The following is a 14,636-nucleotide window of genomic DNA, read 5'->3' on the forward strand; positions in this document are numbered from 1 at the left end:
TACTTCTGTGATGGACCTCCTCTGAGAAGGCACATTTTCTCTCCACCTTTCCCAAACCACTGCATTTGCAATGCCACATTTTGCGGGGAGACTCGGGGCTAAATCTGTGTTGCAGCTAGAGACCATGATGCAGCTGTGCACTGGCCAGCTGCAGCCCTGCACACCCCCACTCAGGACTTCCTGCACCTGCAGGGTAATGCTTAACAGGTTTCTCATAACATAGTGGGAACCTGGCCTGCCATCATAGACACTTTCAGAGGAACATTTCTTCATTTAAAAAAACAAAAAGCTATACCGTTTTTTAACATGAGCATTCAATCGTGCAGTGTGATAGAGAGAAGTGTGAGAACACAGTTCTCCACTGGAATCCCAGAAGGTGGACTTGCCCGTGGTTCTGTCAAAGATTCCTGTGCTAGATCTGGCTCTGGATCACGGTCACTGACATTGGTGAGCTAAGCGCACTTGTTTCCAAAACATTTCATCCCACCAGGCATTGGCTCAAGTGCAGTACTGAGAGCCCGAGTCTACTATTTCATCCCACTCGTCAACATAATCATTTTACCTTAACACGTAGAGGCTTCTTCTCAGCCCTAACCACAGTCATTTTTAAGGAACCTAATGTGTCTCCTTATTACAGTACAGAGATGGTCTGCTTTCTGCCAGCATCCTGAGCGGAATTGAGAATACGGGTTGCTGATTCACCGACTTATGACTCTGACATAGATCTCTCCTGGCCCCATATGCTTGGTATGCATGAGTGTGCATTCATTAGAAGTGTGAACCCAAGGGTTCCTATTTCCTCCTCGTACCTTAAAAAACCCAAAAGGTTTATGCCCAGAGCACAGCACCGTACGGCATGGGCCGTTGAGATCTGCTGCTCTTGGTGGGTGGGTCAGGGGGCTTAAGGGTCTCTGTGGCATCAGGAGGCTCATAAGACTAAAATAGAGGACAACTAAGGACCTTCAGAAAGTGAGGAGGTGCCGGATTTCATGCCTACTTGTACTATTCTTTCAGTAAAGAATGAACTGGTAGAGAGGGTTAAGAAATGGTAAAGGGATAAAATAAGACCACCTGAGCTGATGCTGACCACTTGTGGCTCCGCTGGGGTCATAAGTCATTTGACATTGACAGTCAGGCGCCATAAAATTATTATCCAACATATGATAAGCCTTTTGCTTCTACCAGTGGCAGGGGCTGGCAGGGGAACTCAATACAAACAGAGGCCATGAGTTTCTTACTTAAAAAGCAGCTGCAGGGCTGGTCCCTGCACTTTGGGTTTGTACTATGCAAATCCACATGCCACATGCATGTATACCTTGTCAAACACGAGTGGCTGCGCTCCGTTTCATGCTGTGCAGCAGGGCTGGACCCTGAGACAATGCTGCTGTTGTTCTTAGCTAAGCTTGTACTGTGCTCACCATCAATGGTATCCCTTTAAGGGAAACCTAGGGAAATGCTCTTGCCAGCGCTGAGATTTTATTTGCTAGAGGCCAAGTAGCAGTGGCATGTATTGGTTCCATAGCAACATGTCTGTGCAGCCAGAAAAAATACAATGACTGTAGCAGCCAGCATATCCTGGGCAGGACAAGTGCAGCCCTGACGCCCCCATTTATTTTTACCCTATCCTGGCCTGACTTTCCCTCCTGTAGAGCATGTGGAGTTCGTAATTGTTACCATCTATCCCTGCTGTGAACACTTGCCTTCTTTCTCTCTGGAGCTTGGGACTGGATGAAGGAGAAGGCAGTGTCTGTAGTAAAATTCTGCAGGCCCCTGGGTGTGCCAGCAGGGCTGGCAGAACCTCTCTGCCTTAGTGAGCGAAAGTAGGTGGCGAGTCTGTGCTTTTCACCCTCCCTGCAGCGGAGCCGCTCTGTGAGAAGGCGAAGTGGGTTCAGCATTTCCTGTCCAGTGTGGTCAGCTGCTCCTGGCTGGAATGTGGGCAGTGAACCAGAGCAGTGTGCAGTCTGGGGAGACAGAGCACCCACTAAATGTGCTCCACAGATTCAGGAGACACGAACCAGTGCCGGGCACACGGGGCTGCAGAGGAGGTGCAGCATGCACTGCGTGTCTGCTGGGAGCTTCTGCCCGAGCTGCAGGTCCTGGTTGCGGTTGCTCCAGTGTGTGTAGCTGGGGTTTTAACATTTTTCTCATCTGTGAGACCCTCCAGGTAATTACTCTTGATTTCAAGAGAGGTTACACCCCCACCTCAACTCCTGAAGCATTTTGAAAAATCTTTGCCATCTACTTGACACTTGTCTTGTATTTCCTTTTTTGATGCATAAGTTTTGGGAGCCTGAGCAATCTTTCTAGGTAGAGGATGAGGCCTTCAGGGTCAGGAACTATCTATCTTATTATTCGTCTTTTTTTTTTTAATTTCTGTGATACTCAGAACTGAGCCCTGTAGATAGTAACCATGCCATCAGTATCTCTTCATGAAAAGAATATAGTCCCATCCTATCTCATAAAGAAGCTGTGAAGAAAGTATGTAAATAAGTTGAGTGTTTTTTGAATTCTTCAGAGAAAAGAGAAATTAAAAAATTCTTTATTCTAGTGTGTTTTCTAAAAACATGTATTCAGTAGATATGAAATCACAAGGTAAAAATATCTCAAGGCTTCACATTTCCCCATCTTCCTCTTTGTGGCTACCAGCCATGAACTGTGCAGCCTGTATTTTTACGCTGTCACTGAAATCATTCTTTCCCCAGCCCAGCCCCCTCAGTGTTCACTACTTCTATTGAATTCGCCTTATTATACTGTTTGGGCCAGACTTTTCAGTCAAATACTGAGCAATGTCTTTGGAGCTATTAAGTTAGAGACGTGAAGGAGTTTTCATTAAGGTGACAGGTTTGAAAGATTTGGATAGTGGTTCCTAATTTAGTTTTGAGGTGTCTGTTGGGAGAAGGAAGGCTTTTATTGTATAAAAACTTTTATCTTAAGAGTTCTCCTCCCTTCCCAAGTTCTAAGCCAACTGAGAAATAAGACAAGTGTAATAAGGCAGATGGAGGCCAAAATGAACTTTTTTGATTGATAACAGTTAACTGAATTAGAAATTGTATCTTGGGTTGAGAGCCAAAAATGGACTTCTACCTCCGTATTCCCCAGTCTGGGCCTGGTAACAGTTCACCTTCAGGAGAGTTTTGAGTCTTTGAGTAGGCCACTGTGTGTGCAAAGAAAGAAGGAGAAAGACACCAAAATCCACCTCACCTCCCCATTCCTGTGCTCAGAATTCTGACTGTGCCCAGTGGTTGGTTAACTGTGCCCAGTGGAGTTAACGTTACCCAGGGAGAGGCATGGACCACCACGCTAGCTTTAGCTCCCAGCCCGATCCTCACTGCACATCCTTGGGAAAGAAAAGTGGAGGGAATAAGAGGCCGGGAGAGTTCAGGGAACGTCCTCTGCAGAGAAAACGGGGTGGCAAATGGAGTTCCCCTCGAGCTCTGCTCACATCTCTCACTCTCTACACTTCAGTCAGGGAGTCTGCCCTCAGTCTCACTTTAGCCATCTACCCACTGTGTTTATTCCTAGCTCTTTGCTTTATATATTTGTTCACTGGTTTATTGTTAGTCTCCTCCATTAAAATACTAGCTCAGTGAAAGCAAAAGCCTTGTCAGTCTCATTTACTGCTGTACCCTGGTACTTAGAACTGTGCCAAGCACATAGAAGGCGTTTGATAAACATTCACTGAATGAATAAGCGAGTGAGTATTGTTTTCTGCCTCTTTGCACACCCCTTAATTTCCTGGAGGTCCCGGTACCATCTTGCCTGGCAAGCACCTATTCATGTTGTAATACTCAGTTCCGTTACTTTTCCCAGCCTTCCTTCTTCCAAGGTGAAGAGCACTTTCTTGTTTGTTGACTCACCAGTTGCCAGTTGATGTGCACACGTGTGTGTGTGCATCTGTGTGTGCCTGTTTGCATCTGTTGTGTATTAATTTGTGTATTCTCTCTCTCTCTGTTTCGGTCTGTGACTCTGTAACACTTCAGTTCACTTACTTGCTAACATATAATCCTTACTGGAATGTACACTCCTTGGGAACTGGGCAGCCTCTTTTTCATCCTTGTTTCCCTACTATCTGCCCTGTAGTAGCTGCTCAGTTAATAATAACATTAGCATTCTAAGGACTCACAACATGCCAGGTACTGCTGTATTTTACTACAGTTGACTCCTGAACAATTCAGGGTTAGGAGTGCTGACTCTCGCCCATGCAGTTGAAAACTTGCACATTAACTTTTGACTCCTCAAAAATTTAGCTACTAATAGCCTATCGTGGATGAGAAGGAAGCCTTGGCCAATAACATTACAGTTCAGTGACACATATTTTATATATTGTATGTATTATATACCATATTTTTACAATAAAGTAAGCTAGAGAAAAGAAAATGTTATTAAGAACATAATAAGGAAAATACATTTACAGTATTTATTGGAAAAAAGTGTGTGTGAGTGGCCCTGTGCACTTAGACCTGTTTTGTTCATGGGTCAACTGTACTGAAAACAACTTTAAGTATCTTACATATGTTAACTTGCATAATTTTCACAACAGTCGTACAAGATACATTTTCACCTCTCCCTTTACAAGGTAGGGAAACCGAGGGCCTAGAGTCTCTCAGCTTGTCTGATTCCGTAGTTTGTTCTCTGCTCGCTTTCAGAGAATGATTGTGAACAAGTGAATGAGAATCCTAGAAGCCCAGACCTCTATCACTAAGTAGGGTCACAGCCGTTGGGATCGACCTAAATGAGTGTGGATGATAGCCTGTGATTGCCCATGGTTGGCATAGAATCCCGAGGCCACAACCGAAGCTTCATCCCCAGACGAGCCTCTGAAGTCTTATCATAGCAATTGCACTTAATTCCTAACTGTCCATACCGGCAGAGTGGTGTTGGTTAATGAAAATAAGTGATTTTCATTATATTTTGGGAATTCTTTCCTAATGCGATAATATTAAGTCATCAGTTAGAGTTAACTGATTATGAGTTAAACAGTTACTGGGTGCCGGGTTCATGACTACTTTTGGGGGGAAAGGGAGGTAGGGGCATGAGGGGGAGGGTGAAGAGGAAAGCCCTGGCGAAGAGGCTAAGGCTGCTGTATTTGAGAGGCTCTAGCCTAGGTGGAGGGGCAAGGCATGATTAGAGGCAAAATTAAGAAAGTTAAAGGAAATAACAGGCAGTAAGTATGAGCAGTATCACATGATTAATTGCCAATCAGTGAAATTTGAGAAAATGAAAGTTGCCATGTTAGTCGGGGTAGGATGGGCTCATGCTGTGGAAAGAGTCAAGCCTACACACGCACGGGGCTTTAACACAATAAAAGTTTGCTTCCCACTCATGCAGTGTCCGCTGAGGTGCTGGGGTCTCTACAGAATGATTGTCCTCCTTGTGGACCTCTGGGGCGCAGGCTGCTTTGATTTTTCAGTCCTGCCATCTAGAAGGCTCCTTCCTGATCACAGGGGAAAAGAGAAGAACTGAAGACTTGTGACAGCAATTAGATGCTTCAAAACTTTGTCCTGGTCCCTGGCTGCTGTGGCTCAGTAGATTGAGTGTGGGCCTGCGAACCAAAGGGTCACCTGTTTGATCCCCAGTCAGGGCACATGCCTGGGTTGTGGGCTAGGTCCCCAGTTAGGCGCATGCCAGAGGCAACCACACATTGGTGTTTCTCTCCCTCCTTCTTCCTCTCTCTGAAAATAAATAAAAATAAAATCTTTGAAAAAAAAACCCAACAACTTTGTCCTGGGAGGGACACCTGTCACCTGCTATGTCCTAGACATGGTATGCAGCCTTTTTTACAGCTCATGTCATTCCAGCCCTCTCTTTCATTTGTGTTCCTCTCCCACTCAAAACACAGCAGTGCTCAGTCACTGTTTGTCGGGTGAAAGACTGAGTGAACATAAGAATGCATTTTCACTTATGCCTGATAGTATTTATAGCAGTAGTGCACATGACAGCCCCCAGAGCCCTGGAAAAATTAAATCCAGCTAAAAAACCATTACTAAAATTGGCCTGGCCAGGTAGCTCAGTTGGTTTGAGCATTGTACCAATATGCCAAGGTTGTGTGTTCGATCTCTAGTCAGGGCACGTACAAGAATCAACCAATGAATGCATGAATAAGTGCAACAACAAATCGATGCTTCTCTCTCTCTCTCTCAAATTAAATAAATAAAATATTTACTAAAATTAAAAGTATTAATAAGAAATATCAACATAGCTTACACTAATAAGCTATGGCAAATGGAAAAATCGTAAAGATATGGACAGATAAGGTCCAGTTCAATTGGCATTTGAGCTCATGCTAAAGCCCCAGCCTTCTAGACTTCAGCCCTGGTGTAGCCACATCACTTACTTCCCGGTTCATGCGTTACCGGGTGCGAGCCTGCCTTTCTAGCCTTGTTCCCTCTGAACGAGGTGGAGGTCACTGTCCTCACTTACAAATTAAGAACCCTAATAAGGAGAGGTTAACCTGTGCAGGATACTGCTGTGATTCCAACCCAGGTCCATCAGGTTTTCTCACACTTGCACCTGCTGTCTCACACCCTGGGTCCTGCCGAACAGGTAGCATCCACTCCAGGTCCATGGAGATGTAGTTGCAAACAGGAGCAAAACATGTGCTGAGCAAAGAGTAGCAGCTGAATGTGACAAATAAGTTGCAAGCTGTATGTGTGAGTCAACATGGAGAGAGGTAGGTTCATAGAGAGAAAGTGGGGGGAGGCATTGGAAAGGCAGGTTGAGGTCCTGCCACATGTGTCGACCAGACTCCGGGGCCTCTCAACCACGTCTTGCTGTGGAATAATAGTTGGTTAAAAGAAACACAAGTGCAGGGAGAACCCATGATCACGGCCCTAGCAGATCCTAGAAAATGGCACTTGTGTATTTCTGGTTTGGGGTGGTAGTGGTGGAGAGGGAGGGGCCTGAACTCTCTGCCTGTCAGTATTTAAATGAGGGCAGGGCAGTGCTGTGGAGAGGGACTCGCTGGAATGGGGGGAGATAGGGGGGTGACAGGGGTGGACGGTGGGGGTTGGTCATCAATGGAGATTTTTCAGCAAGTTGATAACCGATTGTGTTTCAGTGAGATTAGCTTTACAACTATGTTCATGGCCCAGGAGATGGTGGAACGAAAACCCAGAGAGGGGGCCCCTGGTGAAGAAGTTACTGCAGGCACAAGGAGATAAGACTTGGAACACGGCTGTGGGAGCCTTGCAAAGGGACAGACGTGGGAGACACTGCAAAGAAAGAGGCGATCAAAACGGAGTGACTGTTTGAACAAAGACAAGAGGGGAGGAGTCAGAGATATGTGACTTTTTTTGAGCCCAGTTGACAGTTGATGGTGCCCTATGGTCTGTGTGTTTTCTTTCAGCTTATTTTAGTAACACTGCAATCCTGAGCCGGGGCTTCTCAGGTGCAGTGGGGGCATAGCCTGAGACCAAGGGGAGCTGTCTGTGAGTAGCAGCGCTGCCGTGACCGCAGCCTTTGCACCCATTCCTTTCTTCCCCTGCCCACGCTCCCCAAGGTTTAAGATCAGGCCTTCAACCAGCAGCAAAATCATCTGGCTGAAATTTCATCCGTCCTGGCCCTCTAGTGGAGATAAAATGGTTTAAATGTGGATGAGAGTGGAATTAAATGTGTGGTTACTGCGTCTGGCCCTCAGTAAGGGAGGGCTCCCCCTCTGCTGTCCCCTGTTATCGTATCTGTCACGCTCAACCGTCCGACGGCTCCAGGAAATGGGTGGTCCCGTTTTGCTGGCTGGTCAAGTTTTTGCAAGGTGACAATTTTTCTGAACTTCTCAAAGCCTCTGCACACCATTTTCTTGGTCTTTTTGGTCTGGCAGGCGAGATCTAGTTTTGATTTGAGAGAAAGGAGAAAGAATGCTGTTTGGTGAGAGACAGGAAGCATGTGTTGCATTCCCATTTTTACTGTCTTTGGCTAGTCATGCCACTTGTCATAGGTGTTAGTCTCTAGTGGCAGAGGGCCGTCTAATAGGAGGAGCTGTGGAGGCCCCCAGGGAATCACAGCGAGTGCCTGAGCCCCCAGGGCCTGGGAGTCCGTTGGCCCCAGAGGGCTTCTTCCCCGAATACAGGCTGGACCTGGAGAGATGCCACCAAGGGAGGAAAGAACTCCTGATATCCTGCTTTTCTTCTCTGCTTTCCTTGTGGGTCTGGGAAGCAGGCAGCCGTGGCCAGAGGTGCAGAAACTCTGAGAGCGGGGGAGGGCTCTGATGTCCTTCTCCCTCACATGGCCAGGGCCCTTCTGCCTCTGCTCTGGGTGGATTGACCCTCCTGCTTACCCCAGCTGGCATCCGAACAGCGAATGCTGCTTGCTCAAAGCTGCTCTTCCTGTCTGTGAACTCTCCGCTCTCCATGTTGATTCGCAGATAGAGCTTCCAACTTATTTTTCACATTGAGCTGCTGTGCTTTGCTCAGCGTATGTTTTATCTTTTTCTCCTTGCCATACTCTTGTTCATACCAATCAAGGCAGAGAGCCCCGCTGGGTGTGGAAGACACTTGGCATTCCTGATCATTTCATACTCATTAAATCACAACAGCTTATTAGACTGATTGGTAAGTCAGAGTCCTTTGAAATGGGAAGACGATTAGAAGCCTCTGTCTTTTCGGAGTGGGGGAAGGGTGTGTATCTAAACAGAAAGCCTGAACTACTTTTAGGTTGTTATGTGTTGTTTTGCAGGGAGAAGGTCGGCTTTAATATTTTGTTTCCCCATCCTTTGTAGTTTCGAGTAGTTTCTCACTAGTACTAGGGACTTTAAACATTTCGAGTCTCTGGTGATATCTATATTCTTTTGATGTACTTTGCATAGAAACTAAAGCAGGAACAGGCTTCAGAGTAAGCTAACCAAAACATCTTGGGCTTTTGATCACTTTCTATTAGAATGAACGCTAATCTCTGTCCTGCTGGATTTTGTTTGAAAGGACGTTGGCTCTTTAATGAAGATAAACATGATGCTGGGTATTTAATGTCTTCTCAGTGCAGGAACTGAAAAATTCCTGCGTGAGATTAACTCAGTTGGCATAGGGAAGATTCTGAATATCCCAAACATTTCCCTAGCCATTGGCTGAACTTTCGAAATGTGCTGGCACTAAAGGAACAGATACCTAACAGATACTTTACTTACAAAGCCTCCGTTTCAGTGGTGAGTCCCAAGGGCCTCTCGACCACATCTTGCTATGTAATATTTGGTCAAAAGAAACCTGAGTGCAAGGAGGACACGTGACCACAGCCACTCACAGATTCCTAGAAAGCGATTCTTCTTGTTTTGTTTCTGGTTAGGTGGTGCTGGTGGTGGCGGTGGGCAGAGGGTCTGAGCCACTCTCCTGTCACAGTTGTCATGTCCTGTCCGCTCCACTGTTGCTGCTGTCTCTGGCTTTGCCCACCCCCAGAGCAGGAGGGAGGGCAGGCCGCTGCTGTGGGTGTCTGAATGCCCGTGGGTGGAGCATGTTGAGAAAGCAGGTTGCAGGGCCAGCCCTGTGCTTCTCTCAGCCCATTCTGTTCCTCTTTGCTTTTTGACATATTGACAGACAAAAAGGGTTTGCATTCCTCAGTTGTTTTTATATTTAAAAAGAGTGCGCTTAAATGTTTAGAACTTGGAAATACTTTCTTTTTAATTTAGTATTTGAAAACTATGTGTGCTGACATTGTCCTTGGAGTACAGCTTTCTAATTGAGAGAAAAGACTAAACAGAGTGATTCCTTTTAATTAAAAAAGCAGTCACAGCCCTCATGGGGTGGCTCAGTGAGTTGGAGTGTCATCCCTGTACACCGAAAGGTCGTGGGTTTGATCCCAGTCAGGGTGCATACGGGAGACAGCCAATTGATGCTTCTTTCTCACACCAATGTTTCTCTCTCTCTCCCTTACCTCCCTTCTCTCTCTATCCCTTCCTCTCTAAAACCAATAAGCATGTCCTCAGGATTAGAAAAAGAAAATGCATTTCTTTTTTTTTTTAATTCTCACCGGTGGACATTTTTTCATTGTTTTTTAGAGAGAGGGAGAAATATCAATTGGTTGCCTCCTGCACACATCCACATTGGAGATCAAACCCACGTCCTAGGTATGCGCTTGACCAGGACTCAAACCCGTAACCCTTTGGTTATGGGAAGGTGGTCCAACTGAGCCACACTGGCCAGGGCTAGAATGCGTTTCTTTCCTTAGAGTTGAGAGGTTATTTGAGATGTTCTCATTTTCACAGTAAGCTATTTCCTGGTACTGTGATCTTAATAAATTCCATAGATCCAAAATATTAGAGCACATTGGGTCTTCTGCAGGAGTTATTTACAGAAACTCAAACGAAGGGTGCTTTCTGACTAAGACCTGTGTAAGAAAACTCTGGTAAAACCTTTCATATCAGCGTGGTGGCTGAACTTCTGAGGAGCTGGCTGTGAGGGTGATAACAACCACAACCCCCTGGCTGTGTGCGGCTCAGTGCAGGGGGGCCCTCCTGTGTTCTGCTGCCAGCTAACACCTGGCTGCTGCAGGCGCCTGCCTGGTGATTAAACCCCTGAGTCTGCGAGAAGATTACAGGGACCTGTTGAGGAGAGAGATGGGGGAGCAAGGTCAGAGCCTCGCCCTTCTAAGCTTAGGTGCAGAAGGAGGGGGAGCCTGGGAGGCTCCCCTGGTTATGGGGCAGCCACTGAGGCGGTGAGGTAGCTAGAGATTGACCCATCTAGTTCCCCAGAGTGAATTCTTCTCAGAATGAATACTGTTTTCTCCAGTCCTCCTGGACCTCCCTTCACTTTACCTGTGCAGTGAATATATTCTCAATCTGAACTTCTGAGAACATTAGTAAACAGTCTGGACAAGCAGGGTGAAGTTTCAGGCTTTCTATGTTGCTAGGATGGTGGATGGTCCTGAGGAGGAAGAAGGCAACACTGGAAAGTGTAGACGTCTGAGTAATGGAAATAGAGCAACCCAACGGTCATGCTGTGTGTCACCCCTAGTCCTGCAGCATGCCAGGACTGGGGCTTACGTAAATGACTGTTGTGTTACAAGGCAAAGAGGTTAGATGTAATTTCCAGACCATTGAGGTTCTCAGCTCCTGGTCCATTTTTTTAAGGGGAATGGAAAATGGAAGCAGTTTCCCTGTTAATTCATATGCAAGGTACCTTTTGTTTGAATTCTGGAAGTCAGGGTAATTTTATTCATGTGTTAACGCCCTCTAGTGGCCAGCAAGGTGCCCTTTAAGAGGCCTTTTGGATTCCCACTACTGGTCCCTAACCAGTGAAGCTCCTACTTTGCAGTAGTTGAGTACGTGTCACAGGAAGTCTGTTTCCTTACTATGATTTGTTTGTTACATAGAAAAAATCCAAAGCTTTGTGACAGAACACATGAAGTGGTGCTACTGCAACATCAAATTAGGGTAAATCTTACACCTGTAGCACATCTATGTTGTAAATCTCCTGGATGCAACAGAAGCCTATAAAACTTTGATGTAAGTACTTTCATAGCCAATCAACTCATTAAAGGAGAATATATAACCGGTAATTAGTGGGCATGTCCTCTGTGGCTTCCCACTCATAAATATGCAAGTTTTATAAAACTACCAAATCTTCTAGGACTTTGTTAGTTGGCCAAGACAAAATTTGTTTTCCCACCTAGGAGGTTGACATATAATCTTCTCCTCTCCTTATATAGCTTTAATATAGATTTATAGAGTGAAGTGTTATTCATTCACAGTTATCTTTGAAGGAATTATGTAAATTATGTTTTGTTTTTGATTTTGTGTTTTCCTAGTCAGTTCAGCCAGTCCAGTATTCAATGAGCTCGATCAAGTGCATAGAAATCACCTAGGGAGCTTGTTAAAATGCACATTCTGACCCTGTAGGTTGGAGGTGAGGCCCAGCATTGTGCATTGCTGAAAAGCTCCAGGTGGTATCTGTGCTGCTGGCCCAAGGACCACGCTTTGATGAACAAAGTGATAGTTGAGTAATGAGGCCATAGGTGATGCCGACAGCCTGTGTCCTTAAGAATCTCATGATCTGAAAAGGGACTGGAAAATCAGCACAAGTAATTATGACATAAGGCAGAGCGTGATCAAGTATATAGTTAATGCAAAAACATGCTTCAGAACATTAAGATAGATGTGGTCACTTCTGATTGGAAAGATCTGGAAAATTTTCTTGGAGAAGGTTATTTTGAAATTGGACTTAAGGTTTGGGCTAGTGTGCAACAGGGATGGGTAGCTGTGGCAAAGGCAAATGAGTATATGCTGAGAACATGAAGCCCTGTACTTGCCTGTGATGGGGAAAGCAAGAGATACAGTTGGAGCGGTGAGTTGAAATCATACTGCTGGAATGTCTAGGGTGAAAACTCCGGACGTCAGTCAGGAAGCAAAGAGGAACTAGCAACAAGAGATTTTGAAACAAAAGGGTAAGTTGAAACTGCAGTTTAGGAAGATTAATCTAGCATGCATACATAGGATAGACTGGAGCGGGGAGTAACGTCATTTTCCAGACAAGAAGTGACAGGACAGAACATGATTTAGATTAGCACAGGGAGCAGAGAAAACAGACAGACAGATAGGCTATGCAGAGAGGAGGATCAGAAGGCTTCCAGGGGGACACCAGGGTTCCAGTCCTGGATGATTCGAAGCACAGTTGTGCCAATAACCATAAATAGCAAAGTCAGATGAGCTGTTGGACATGCTTGAACTGGAAAATGACCTGATGAATACTCAAAAGTCACTTTAATCAGGCCTTCTATGTCTGACCTACCTAAATAGCACTCTAGTTTTCTTACTTTACTTTAATATTTTTTAAATCCTCACCTGGAGACGTTTTTTTGTTGTTTCTAGAGAGAAAGGGAGAGAGAGAAACATCAGTGTGAGAGGGAAGCATTGACTGGTTGCCTCCCATATGTGCCCTGACTGGGGATCCTGCGTGCCCAGACCCAGACTGGGGATTGGGGATCGGATCTGCAACCTTTTAGTTACCGGGTGATGCTCCAGCCACCTGAGCCACACTAGCCAGGACCTACTTTAATCTTTTCATAACACTTTTTATTATCTGACATTATTATCTTTAATTTATCTGTGCTGTGTATAGAGACCCTTGCCTCCCATGGAGCTTATACCAGAAGAAACAGATAATAAATATGTAAACAAATATAATTAGGAATGAAGGAAAGAAAACGGTGACACATGAGAAAGAATAACAGGTGGGAGGCATGGATCTAAGATGGGTGGGTAAGTAAAGGCTCTCTTAGGAGATGCCATTGAACCGAGTATGAGAAGGGGCATAGAATGGGGAAAATAGCACAGGCCAAGAGAAGGGCACGTGCAAACATCCTGAGATGAGAAGTCCTTGACACATTTGAAGAGCTTGAACATGCACCATTGTAAGCTGGATAAATTAGAAGAAGAGTAGGAAGAGATGAAGTTAGAGTTGGAAAGCCACAGAGAGTGAAGAGCCTTGCATTTGCCAAAGAGATTCAATGTTATTCTAGTGCCTGGAAGGTCACGTAAGGGCCTGAGCATGCAGGGTGGATGGGAGGACGACAAGAAAAACAGGAATATGGGGTAGAAAACCTGTAGTTGATCAGATAGGAAGTGATAGTGGTTTGGCCTTGAACGGTAACAGTAATATCAGAGAGAAGCAGATGGGTTCAAGATACAGTGTGTTCTCCATGTCAGCTATGTGGAACTTGTAGAGTGCTGATGTGTATGAAGACCAGGGAGGTGATTACTAGGATGATTCCCAGGTTCCTGGTTTGAGCCGCTGAGGAAATGAACGTGTCCTTCACAGAGATGGGGAGGGGCAGGCACATGCCCGAGGTTTGAAAATGTGCCGTTTAAGGTGTACGTGAGACACATAAAGTGTGCAATTTATTTCTTTAAATTGTGGTAAATACTCATAAAATTTGTCATCTTAATCACTTTTAGCTATGTACTTCTGTATTGTCAGGCACATTTGTGTTGTGCATCCGTCTCCAGAACTCTTTTGATCTTGCAAAACTGAAACGCCACACTCATGAAACAGCAGCCCCCCATCTCCTTTCCCCCAGCTCCTGGCAATCACCGTCCTACTTTCTGTCTCTATGGATTTGACTGCTCTAGAGACTTCACAGAAGTGGGTTTAGATACCTCATATAAGTGTTTGTCCTGTACTGATTTATTTCACTCAGCATAATGTCCTCAAGGTTCATCCATGATGTAGCACGTGTCAGAATTTTCTTTCTTCTTAAGGCTGATAAATACAGCATTGTATGTGTAAGTCACATTTTATTTACCCATTGAACTGTTGAAGGACATTTGGATTGTTTCCACTTTGGGCTATTTTGAGTAATGCTATGAACATAGGTATATAAATATTTCTTCAAGATCTTTCTGTCAGTTCTTTGAGGTATATACCCAGAAGTGGAGTTGCTGGATTGTATGGTAATTCTATTTTTATTTTTATGAGGAGCCACCATATTGTTTTTGATAGTGACCACACCATTTTACATTCCCTCCAATAGTGCATAAGGGCTCAAATTTCTCCACAGCCTTGCCAACATTTATTATCTCCTGTGGTTTTGGTAGTACCCATCCGAAGGGGTGTGAGATAGTGAGACTTTTTTTTTTAGTGGATATTTTAGGTAGGCTGTTGAGTCTTCAAGTCCACAGATCAAGAAGATGGGTTGGCCTGAGATAAACCACGTAAGTT

At 45.1% G+C, this 14,636-nt stretch overlaps 1 protein-coding gene across 9 annotated transcripts in view; it reads left to right on the plus strand.

Moving 5' to 3' along the window:
* Window positions 1-14,636, plus strand: part of ATXN1 (ataxin 1) — a 384,633-nt gene that overhangs the window by 192,111 nt on the left and 177,886 nt on the right. The window lies entirely within an intron of this gene.

Source organism: Phyllostomus discolor, chromosome 5 (assembly GCF_004126475.2).
Source record: "Phyllostomus discolor isolate MPI-MPIP mPhyDis1 chromosome 5, mPhyDis1.pri.v3, whole genome shotgun sequence".
In the NCBI taxonomy this organism is placed as follows: domain Eukaryota; kingdom Metazoa; phylum Chordata; class Mammalia; order Chiroptera; family Phyllostomidae; genus Phyllostomus; species Phyllostomus discolor.